Source organism: Lagopus leucura, unplaced genomic scaffold (genome assembly GCF_019238085.1).
Source record: "Lagopus leucura isolate 7727_CA_CO unplaced genomic scaffold, USGS_WTPT01 Super-Scaffold_100030, whole genome shotgun sequence".
Taxonomy (NCBI): Eukaryota; Metazoa; Chordata; class Aves; order Galliformes; family Phasianidae; genus Lagopus; species Lagopus leucura.
Window position 1 is genome coordinate 3,639,501 of NW_024962281.1, and position 12,110 is coordinate 3,651,610.

Sequence of the window (12,110 nt, forward strand, 5' to 3'; positions counted from 1 at the left end):
TCTGGGAATGGTTTACCTGCCTCATATGAGGTTGAGCTGCTGTTTTACCCACCTATGTAGTGCTAATCTCTTCTGTAATAACCTGTACTGGGCTAAACACTGTTAATCTGTCCTTGGATATCAGACACTAAAATAGTCATAGCACACTACAGCATTATCACATCCCACCTGCTGTGCCCTGATAAGGTTTGTTGTTTTATCTCCAGCTATTCCATGATGCTGCCTTTTGGAGTACAATCCTGGACTAATTCTCATTACCTCCATTGTAAGGGACACAGCCTTTTGCCAGCTGGTACTGCAGTGTGTCTATTGCTTCAGCAACAGTAAGATGTTGGTCTGAGTTTAAGGTGAAGCAATGAGCAGGGCTGACTCTTACCTAGAGAGCAAGAGAGTCCATCCCCTTCCAAACATCACATTTCCCCTCCTCAGGAAAATCTGCCAGCCCAGGCACTAAAGGGTGTTGGTACCTCTGGGAAAAGGGACACAGGACAAATTACAAGATTGACTCTTCACGAGGAAATAGCCTTTTTCCTCCTGTTTCCCATCATACAAATAATATTAGTAACATGAGAATAGCATTTTGCTAATGGTCCTACACTTTTTTTTTCCTCTGAAACCTCCCTTGTCTGTTCTATTCTTACACACACACAAGCCTTTTTTTGTCTCCTGCAAAGCTTTCTGATGAGAGCCACACCAGCTATGAAGCATTAGCATCAGCACCCTCACTGATGATTAGTTTCATTTTTCCTTAAATACTGACAGTCAAAGGGTGAGATATTAAAAAGAAAAATTGTGTCAAAACAGTTTTGCACACAGTGCAGCTCTCCAATTAGATTAAAAGGAGGCAGAGAGCTATTAAGAAGCCTTTGCCTTTCTGAGCTCCCTCCCTTTCTGGAGGGCTGGGGGAGGCAGGGAGAAGAGCAGGTGTTATCTTGCCATGGAAGAAGGAAAGATCAAGGGTAAAACAACCAGATTTAGGTAAGTGAGAAGAGGAGAAGCCCCACTGGATGTGGGTGAGCTCTCAGAAAATTTCCTACTTTTCTTCAGGGCGATGCAAATTCCCACTGACTTAAGCAGCTCAGGATCAGCCCATCACAACCCACGAAAGTGCAGAGGCGGCTTTCTGCCATGAGCCAGGTTGCTCCCATCCCCTGTGAGCAATACAGAATGCTTGAAATGAATCCCTGAAAGCTAGCATTAAAAAAAAAAAAACACAACAACAAAGCCACACAGCAGCAGTCTGGGAGGAAGGAAAGAGCACAGCCAGTGAGCATGTTCAGATACTTCCCAGCACTGCATCAGCCCAGTATCGAGGCAGAGGTACATAAAAAGCTCTAAAGTGTGCATTAAGTGCCTATGGAAGCACCCTCCAAGCTGTACCACTACAAGAAGCCCCACTGCTGACACCAGTTTTAGAAAGAAATATGGTGTCTGGCACCAACAGGTCTCACGCATCCACTTCTTTCGGGGCTCACTATAAATTCCTGCAATTCTACAGTTAAAGAGTTGGGCAGAGAGAGAGAGAGTTCATAAAGAAAGCTTAACACGCAGGGTCCCTGCCAGGTACTAACTGTCATTCCTCATCTATAGTTACTCAGTAAAAATCATTGTTGGAGCATGACTCCACTTCCTTTCCCAGCCAATACATTTGCAATCTGGCCCTTGAACATGGGAAAATCTACTCCAGAGCATACTGTTAAAGGGAAGGATCAGAAACACACCGCCATACACTTTGAAAATGAATTACCTAACCTGATGTTATTTGCAATTTTTGAGAGACTTGCAGGTTTTGATACTGGCTTTTCTATGCTAAATATCACAAATTCAATTAACACAAATACGGTCAATTAAAAGCACAAGTAGGAACATACCAACATAGATTTGCTCCATCACAGATGACATCAATTTATCACACGTGGCAAGAAATCGACCTAAATAGCTACTAGCCTGAAGTAAAATTAAATAAAAGCAAGTCAGAAACAAGATGTAGGCTTTCACAGATTAACGTAGGCTACTGAAATACAGCAGGTTACAAAGGGCTGTTACAGAAGATCAATACTTCCACTGCTTTTGGCAGCTTTTTTTGGTGGCTGCCAATGCCACTCCTGTCACAGCAGGGTACAAATCTGCCCTAATCATCTTCCTTACCCCATGGCCAGCACTGAAGGATGGGGAGCACATCTGGTGACATCAAGGGGATCGCAATAGATTTCTTTTGGCAAGCAAGAGAGAACAGTTTGGCCAAGCTGGCTGCTATGGTAGGACATCACACTGTTTGTTAAACCACCCAAAATTGCACTGATGGTCCTGTCTGCTCTGAAGCCCAATTTTTATCCTCATTTGAAATCATTTGTTTTGGTCTTCAGTAGGTGGCATTTCCTTTCCTTTGTTTTTTGTTTTTTTAAATTTTGTCCCCAGGCCTTTAAGTTAATTAAGTTTTAACTATAAGCTGCATCACTGTACAACAGGATATCTGATCACTCATCTGTTTTACATAATTGATTAATTAATAACCTCGCTAATTGAGTCTCATGAAATTCTCTGTTAATCTAGGCCAAGGCTCTGTCCCAAACCACCGCTTGCAGGGTTACATTAAGACCAGGACATTTTGGCTCTACGGGGCACCACACATTATCAGCATGCCAGGCCTTTGGGAGGCCTGTGGAGGCTCACAATTTGGCAGGTGAACCTATTTTGAAATACAGTGCAGATAATCCTGCTGCCTGCTCTCTGCTATGCCCCCAGCAACTTCAGTGCTGTTTTGGACCAGCTACCACCACTCAGCCTCACAGCCAACTGTGCTGGCAGCACATCCTACAGCTCCTGGCTGAGCACAATGCCAGCACGGCTGTACAACACCATGGCCAAACAGCTTCCCTCCACCTCTTATCTGCAGCTCTGCATGCAGAGCTCTTCCCAAAGGCACTGCCCCAGATGCGGTGTGACCTGCAGCTTTCCTCAGGAGCAATCACAGCTGAAATAAAGCACAATGTGATGGATTCTGTGCAGCTTAATAGAAGGGACTAGCCATAGAAATAACCACTGGCAGCAGTTCGCATTTTAACACCATCTCTTTTCTTGTTCTTGCCCCTCAGTGCAGATCATGATGCATCTCTACCACCAGATAACACCAGCAAGGCTCTGCCTTTGGCACTGCTCCTGAGGATGATTCCCAAACCATCTTCCATCACCAAAGCAGCAAATACTATCCCTTCAAATCTTCTCACTAGGAAAACATGTCCTCAAACCCACCTGCATTACATGGGCACAAACCCACTGCAATTTCATCCGATGCTCAGGGCTTTATTCCATTCAAGATTGCTATTTTTCTTCAAGCAAGACAACGGTTGGCCTCTTCCCCCAGGTAACCTACAACAGGACAAGAGATAGTGGCTTTAAGTTGCACCAGGAGAGGTTCAGGCTAGATATCAGGAGAAATTTCTTCTCTGAATGAGTGATCAGGCACAGGCTGCCCAAGGGGGCTGGGAGGGTCGCCATCCGTGGAAGTGTTCCAGAACCGTAGAGATGTGGCACGTGGGAGCACAGTCAGTAGGCATGGTGGGGGAAGGCTGACACTGGACTTTGGAATCTTACTGGTTGTTTCCAACTTCAAGAATTCCATTGTATTGTATGAATGAAGTGAAAGTGTCCTAAGAAAGTGATCATACTTTAAAACAGCAAAGAAAAGTCCAAGTGCTGTCCCTCACCGCGGTTTTGAGGAGTCACCCAGGAGTTCAGGCAGCAGAACTGTCAGCACTCACCCATCCCAAAATTCTTCCCACACCTCAGCACTGATCTCAGGCTGCTTTCCAACCTCTGCACCACAGATGAGCCTCATCTGAATGTGCTCCTTAGCACCACAGCATAGGGAGGTCCTGATGAGAATTTAATCCTGAGGATCCAGAGAGGATTTTGGCCCTAGAAGCAAAGCAATAGGTTAAAACATTATACAGGTATCTCAATATGTGCATTTGCAGGAGAAGCTAAGGACAGCAGCCGTTTGTTTCTGAATATCCCATGGATTCCCAAGAGGTTGGGGAAGGAAGGAGACAGCAGTTAGCACCCCCTCTAAGCAGCTAAACAAGGGAAGGCAAATGCCATCCCTCTTCTCTTCGCTGCTCTATAATGGGGTGAGAAGTGCTGGTGGCATCCCTCCTGCCACAGCATTTGTAAGGTGGGTGAAGGTATGAGTTGGACTGACAGCATGCCCTATTTCCACAGAGCTACTGAATGGTCCAAGTAATGAATCCAAGGGATGACCCATCGCTCCTGCCATCTCCAAGAGCCCTGATAATCTCATTTCTTTTTGTTTTCCTCTCAGCCTTTTCCAGATCCACCAAAGCAAGTTTTCCCTGAAGAGAGATCACATTTCAGGCCTGAAATGCTTTGATTATTTACAGTTTGTCACGCCGTAATTTATATTTATTGTTTGTGGCTCTTATTTACACGTGTTCATTATTTTCCTATTTTAGTCATCTATCCTGCATTTCCCCCCCCCCCCCCCCCCACTTTTTCAATTATCTCCCACACGCGCAGTTTATCAATTATATTGCCAAGATGCTTTTAGAAAGCATAATTTGTTTCTAACGCATGATTTTTTTTGACAGCGTGATTTGTTTTCATGTTTGTTGAGAATTTTAAGAAGACAGTGACTTTATGGGCAGAGAACAAAGTGCTGCGAATCGTTCTCCTGCCCTCAGGTCTCCCACACAGCAGCGCACATCAAATCCATACCTGTTCAGGTCTCGGTGCTGTTTCTCTCATCCCAGGAGAGTTTTAGAGTCCCTCAGAAACATTTGTGAGCTCTCTCCATGCAGTTCTCCTAATGGCCAGCACTGCTGGGTCCCCTTGGAGATCGCTAAAGCATTGCTCTGGACTCCACAGGGTTTGGGAAGAAAGCAAATGGGGCCCTTCCCAACAAGAGCCATCCTGCCAATATCTGCTCTCTTTAGTGTTCTCCATCCCGGTGCAGAGCTGGGCCTTTTGGCCTGCTTCTGGCCCTTGGAAGCCAATTAAAACATCCATTGCTTTATACATCTCTGTGACACAGTCGAAAACATCTCAGCTTTGTTCTTCGATTGCCCTGCCTCCCCTCCACATTCATTATCTGTGAGGGATGAGGCACTCTTTTCCTTCCACAGTTCCAGCAACCCCCAAGAAACACCCTGCAATTCTCAGCCTCTATTTACCATCTCCTTGCTGCAACAGAGGCTATCACTTTCCAGCGTTAGCCCTGACATGCCAGCAGAGATAGGGAAAAGAACAAGAAAGAAAGGATTTGTTCCCTAGAATGCTGTAGGTCAAAGGCTTCTTCACAGGAAGCGAGCAGCGTGCTGGGACACAGAAACAGCAGCTCAGCAGGGACTCTGGCCCAGAGCTGCTTTCCTGCATGGATTCTGCTTCTGATGCACAGCATCCTCACGGCATTTTGCTCCCATGATCTGATTTATTCCATCCAGCGAGGCTGCAAGTGGGGATTTATGTGAACAAGGTCCACAGCAACTGTTTTGGGGAGCAAAAGCAAATCAGGCTGCATCGCACCAGGCACTGCCATAGCAGTAATGGGGAGATGTGGCACTTCTCTGCAGGCTGAGTTTAAAAAACAAAACAGAACAAAAAAAAAAACTGGCTGAAGCAGCAGGAATACTGGGATGGGTGAGACAATAGGTGCTCACTGAATTGACTTAAGTCTGGAATAGGTGAAGGCTGCCCTCAGAGAATTAACTTTGTTTTCTCCTCTTTTTCCCTTTCTACATATTTTTTGGAGCACTGCTGTGTAAAGCCAGAAGGTAATGCCTTTAAAAGGGCTCAGAGACCAAGCCTATCCCAAAGACCCACACGCAGTGACTCCACACATCCCTGATGTTCTCTCTGCTGCACTCCTAACAAACCCTTCTGCTGGCATCCAGGCTCAGGGCAAACAGCTCCCAGAACAGAGGACCATCAAATGATTAAGGTTGGAAATGACCACTCATCCACAGTCCAACCATCAGCCCACCACTGTGCCATTGATGGGCTCTGCTCAGAAACCCCAACTGGGAATGTTTTCCCAGACCACAACCCTAGAATGAATGGAACTTCCCATGGAGAGAAACCCTGCAGGACAGGCAACATTTTGAAAACAAAATGCTTGCCTTTTTTTTTTTTTTTACCTAAACTCCTCTTTCATGGTTTGTTGAAACCATTTCAGGCAGCAATCCATTTCCAAAGGTTAAAACTGCCTTTAGAAAAGTGCATTTAAGTAAATGGTTGGCAAAAGTAAGAGAGAGTAAGAGCACATTTCCTGAAGTGTTTGTATACAGAAATCAAAGCTTTTCACAGCAAATCCTATATGTTAGTTTTGTGGGGCTCTAAATTCTGGAGTTCAATGTACAAATGTGGGATTCAGGAGCAAATTTTTGGGGCTCTTCCATCTGCATATCAAGGAGGGTAACCACTTTTCAGAGAAAAAAGCAGAATGCATCTTAAAGAAGCAGCTTTGTGTAATAGAACATAACATATACATCATGCAAATAGGAGATCGAATGGAATGCTGAATTCCTAGATAGGGTTCCTTTAAATGGAGGTCATTTAGGTTAAAGAAAACATATTCTTGCCCCGGTCAGGGCTGTAAATCAGCACAGCTCCACTGAAAGCACATTACTTACAGAGATGCACATCGGGGAGGACTCGAGCTGTAATTTTCAGATCAGAAGGAATTACAGGAGATTCACCGTCATCCGGCAGGGCTTAAGGAAGGCCCCTGGAATCTTCCAGTCTTTTTATGCTTTGAGCCCAAGATCAGAATTTTATCAGCAAAGCAATCACGCAACAGAAAGCACCCAGCCATCACCAGCACAGCTCCATGTTTGCTGTGCCTTTGGGGCACAGCAGTGATGAGCCCCAGGCTGCCTCCTGCTATGGCTGCTCCATAGGGCAGAGCTGAAGCTCCAGAGAATGATTAACACTGGAAAAAGTCATTAAGATCACCAAGTCCAACCATCAGCCCACCCCCACTGAGCACATCCTTCAGTGCCATGCGCCCTAACACCAAGCTGACATTCAGAGGAGCTGAGGGATGGCCACTACACAGAATTCCTGATCTTACAGCTATTTCAGAAGATCTTTGAGGCAAATGCATTTCCCCCATTTTCACTCCTGCCATTACAAAAGAGCTCACTGAACATGGCATCGTCTGCAGCATAGCACAGCCTTTCTTCTACAACTCCACAAAAAATTTTGTTCCTTCCAGCAGTGAATTTTTTGCAGCTATTTCCCTCTCAACTTCCTGCATGGCAAGACCTCAGTTGTCACCTTCATTCTGACTTTGTAATCCACGCTTGGTTTCAAACCAGGCATTCAGTGTGGTAATGAATGGATTAACTTTCTGCTTCCTGATGAATTGCAGGAAAAATGTTTCTGAATTATCAAAAAAATAATTGGAATTAAAATTGTAAATGGTTTCTACAAGGGATGCTTTTGTAATTAGTTGAATCCATGCAATGGAAGCAATTATGAATAACAAAAAAAATGTGTTTACCTAATCACTGGAAAGTACACATTAACTCTCCAATTAGAAGTCCCTCATGGCTCTACTACAAACTTCAGGCAGAAAATAATTTGTTTCATGCTTTCCTTAGCAGGCAGAGGAAATTCCATCAGCTCTATTTGGGCACGTCCACTGCTGCAAACTCAAATGCCAAATTGATGCTTGGTTATCTCAATGAGCCCCTGGCACCTGCCATGCACTTCAAATTGCACACAAGCTGCAGGCACTGAGAGCAGACCTGGGACAAGATGTCACCTTGGTGCTACCCAAGGGGCAGCATCACTGTTGGCCAGGGTTAGCACACCTGAGTGCCAAGGGATGGGATGGAGCAAAGCTGTAGCTGTTCAGACACCATGCAGCAGGGCTCTGCTTGGGGAGAAATGCTAACATGGTGACACAAGCTCAGTTTGCTTTTGTTCTAAGCTTTCTTGCAAGCTGCACAGACGCACAGAAGCAAAATGGCCATGCTGCTCTGCCTTACACATGGAATGAAGCTTTCACAGATGGAAAGGGACTTCATGTTTGAGCCCCTCCCGTTCAGCAGGCCCCAACTCTCTCACCCCAGCCAGGCATCCCCCTGAATCCCCTTCCCACATCCGTGGTTGGAGAGCAGAGCCACACCACGCTCCCAGTGCCAGCTACCCAGTGCTGGTGGTAGCAGTGGGATGAGCAGATGAGAGCTGCTATTGGGGGGGAGGAGGTCACTGCAGCTGCGAGCTCAAGTTGTGACTGAAGCACTTTAACACTCGCAACACCAGAAAAAGAGACAAGCAGCCAACTTGTTCCAGTATTTCACTGGATTTCAGAAGGTCAAAGAGATGCTCATAGTACCACTGCACTACAGCCAAAGCGAAACAACATCATACACATTCAAATGGTAGTGCTGCAGTAGGGCCAGTCCATCTGGCCATAATTTTCATGCCCCTCTGGAGCCAGGAGCAAGCTTCCTGTTTGAGCCAACACCACAATTTACTTTATAGCACGATGGAGAGTCAAGAATGTGATGTACTCTATTGCTCTATGCAGACTCAATGAGATGTTTCTTGCATTAAGCACCTGCAGAAGCACGCTGCTGGATGCAGCCAGGGGAAGGTGCCAGCATCAGTGACACCAGCAGCTTTTGGCTACATTGGAGCAATGGGGTGAAACATAAGATTTATTCACTAACCACAAGCAACACCACCTCTCCTTCTGCCCCCACGATCTAATTCCAGAAGATAACAGTGCTTCTGTATGTCTGAAAGGACAAAAAGGTAACACTAGCAGCAGCTGTATAAATCACACCAGCAGGCACAGCTCCAGGCCCTGGCAGCCGTGGATGTTTCTAATGCCCTGCATTCAGCAGATGAACCCACACCTCACTGCCCAGCACCCAGACAGACAGCAGCCAGCAGAACACCAGAGAACAAATCGTTACAGCTCACATTGTTCCATCTTTTCTTCCTCCAGGTGACCCCTAAGACCCCATTGCCACAACCACGATATTGGATAATACAAATATCTTCAAAGTTGTTCTCCCAAAGTAGGCTGGATACTTAATACAGCAAATCCCACATTTGATGATTAGGTGACATTAGAGCATACTCTTAAATACGTTTGACCTATTTTGTGAACAGCACGCACAGATTTATCCTCATTGTGCTAAATAGATGTTCAAGCCTGCTGTGTTGAACGACAGAAATAATGAAGACTGCATTTTGATTACAAAGACAAATTCATAACGTGAGGTGGTTTTAGGATTCTGTGTATGGTGTGAAAATCGTCCTAAGTGGAAGAAAACAGGAGGCACTGTTCAACAAATGAAAACACCCTCCACCATTTAAAAAACATACGACCTATTTTATCTGCTTAAGCCTATTAACCAGATGCACTTGCCACAGCAGCAAACTCTGCAAAGGAAATTATGGTATGGTGAAACAAGTGAGGATGACCCAGGGCTCCTGGTGCAAATTGTGAGTACACATGAAAGTAAATACCCACTCTGCCTTCTTTTAGTGGTGCTGCTGGATGTCATCAGTGCTGGTATTACTTCCCTGGTGTGTGCAGACAGCACTGCTGCTTTGCAGCCTGGGGGGAGAAGTCAGTGCCCCAAACCACTGACAGCTAAAACGAGTTCCTCCAGCTGTTACCTCAGTGCGGGAGGCAAACACCTTGAAATCAATTTCTGTACCCTACTTACCCTCAGTGACATCCACTCAATGTTTTAGAGGATAATTTGTCATTTTGCTTCCAAACTCTTTTTGTGTTACTCCAGGTCACAGGATCATCCCATTAACACTTGCTTTTGACCCTCTCTGCTCCATAACCCAGAAATGGAAAGCCTGAACACCCTTTCCCACCCACAGCCTAGGAGAGAAGCACAAATTGTAAATAACAGTCAATACCTTGAGCCATTCTCTGCTGCCTTCTGACACCTCGAGCCCACTCTATTTTAAGCACCTCCTTTATTATCCTTTAGTCCACAGTGGGAAAAGGTTATTTCATGTCCAGGGAATGCGTGGCTTCCCAAACAGCCCATGCCTGCACCAAAGCCCTGGGGTCATTTATCTGCCTGTTGTTTAGGTTGAAACACAGTTTGATGCAGCAGCAAATGGGAATGGTAAAGAGTGACAGGACAGTATTCAGTGATATACTGAGCAATTCAGGATGTAAGGGACATAAAAGAAAAGAAGCAAGACGGTATTAAACACAGCCCTGAGAGACAAAATCATGGAGCTGAAATAGTAAAAACTATATATATATTTATCTATATATAGTCAATAAAGCCATGATGTAAGCAGAGTGAGACAAGCAAGGGAGAAGCAGCAGAGCTCTCTCCAATGGGACACACGGAGCAGAATAGCATGAGGGATGTAGAAGCAGCAGCAGGTGGTGAGCAGCACAGGGCTGAGGCAAGGGGTGGGTGCTGAATGAGGGAGCTCCCCATGGATGCCTGTGCTCACATCTGTCACAGGTTGTGGGGGTGACAGTGTCCTTGGAGCTCCCAGCCCATCCCAAAAGGTCCCTGTGACCTTTACAGAGAACCACAGTGGGCACAGTAGCCAGGGACTGATGCCAGGACAGCTGGGATGCTGGGCACAACCCCAGGGGGCACAGGTGTAGCTAGAAGCAAGGTTATGCTCCAGGGAGAGCTTTTAGAACAGGTTTTAGTGCTTGCGAGCCCCATTTTACACATTAACAAAGTTATGTATATTTATATTCAAAAGCTTTTACTCATCAGTCAAGTCCCTTAATAATCAATTGCTAATTAAGTACCACTACCCTTATGGATCTAAAGTGAACCCTCTGCTGAACTACCAGCAGTGCAGCCAATAGCATTTATTGATTATGCACTGTAGGGGAAAGGCACCTTTCCCTTCCCCTTAGAGAAGCTGGGTGCCAGCAGCGCCTGGAAAACAAATTGGAATTGCCAGAATCATTTGCTCTCACCTTCATTTCTAACCCACAGCCAAGGCTGGGCACAGCTCCCTCTGTGACCTGCTCTGCTTTGGTGGGCTGCTACTCACCACTGCTGTATGGAAAAAAAAAAAAAAACACAAAAAAATCCATAACATTCCTTCACCAACAAGAAACAACATTCCTTACCTTTTTTTTTTTTTAAATACATAAATCCCACACTTAGAGCAATTTAAAAAGGGCTTTCTGTTGCTTTCCTGCTGCTGTCAATCAGAGATGCATTTCAGTTGCACAGTGCTCTGGGGACCCAGTAGGTTACAGAAGGCAAATAGAAAACTAGAATGAATATTTCATTTTTGTTATTCGTTGTAATAGCCAAGAAGCACTCCCTGAAATCATCTGAAAGTAATGGGAACTGGTGGCCCTTCTAATACGTCCCCTTCATAAGTGCCTATTAAGAGCCCAGAACAGAGCTCAATATTCGTTATAACAGCACAACTCAAGACTTCACTGCGGTCCCAAATCCTTCTGCAGCACAGCTGATGCACCTTACTGTTGGAATTGCTCTGCGACTCCCATCTCACAGCCACATGGGCATGCATGTACAGCAAGCCTATCTTTGCTTTATTCCTATACTAAGGGGTGCTTTCAGGTGGGAGTTTGCTGATTCTTCCTGAAGAACTGCAGTGTCTCTGGGCATGGCTGGCCCTCTCTGGGAGCCCTCATCGACAAGGGCAGAAGGAAGGATAGGGCACTTAAAATAGGGGAAGGAGGAAGACCTTAGCTGCTGTTAAATCCTGCCCTACAAAGATGACAATAGAGCAGTGGTTCATGGATGATGCAAAGTCCAGTGAAAACTCCCCCGTTTTCACAAATGAAAAAAAATTCTCTCCACACATCAGAAGGTTTCCAACAGGTCCTCATATCAAGTTATTATTGTAATCAGATCAGAGAACAAGATGCCTCATCTGCACCAGCAGGAGACATCTCCTCATTACACAGTGATTACATGCAGATCCCTCAACCAATAACAGGGAGACACGCAGAATCTACAGGAGCTGTGACAGAACAAGGCTTTTTTTAAGCCTCAAAGAGACAACAGACTGAGAAGATGAGCCTTTAGCAATGAGAACACACAGCCCCAGCGTTGCAGAGGGCAGATGTGCATTACCAGCTGTTACACTCC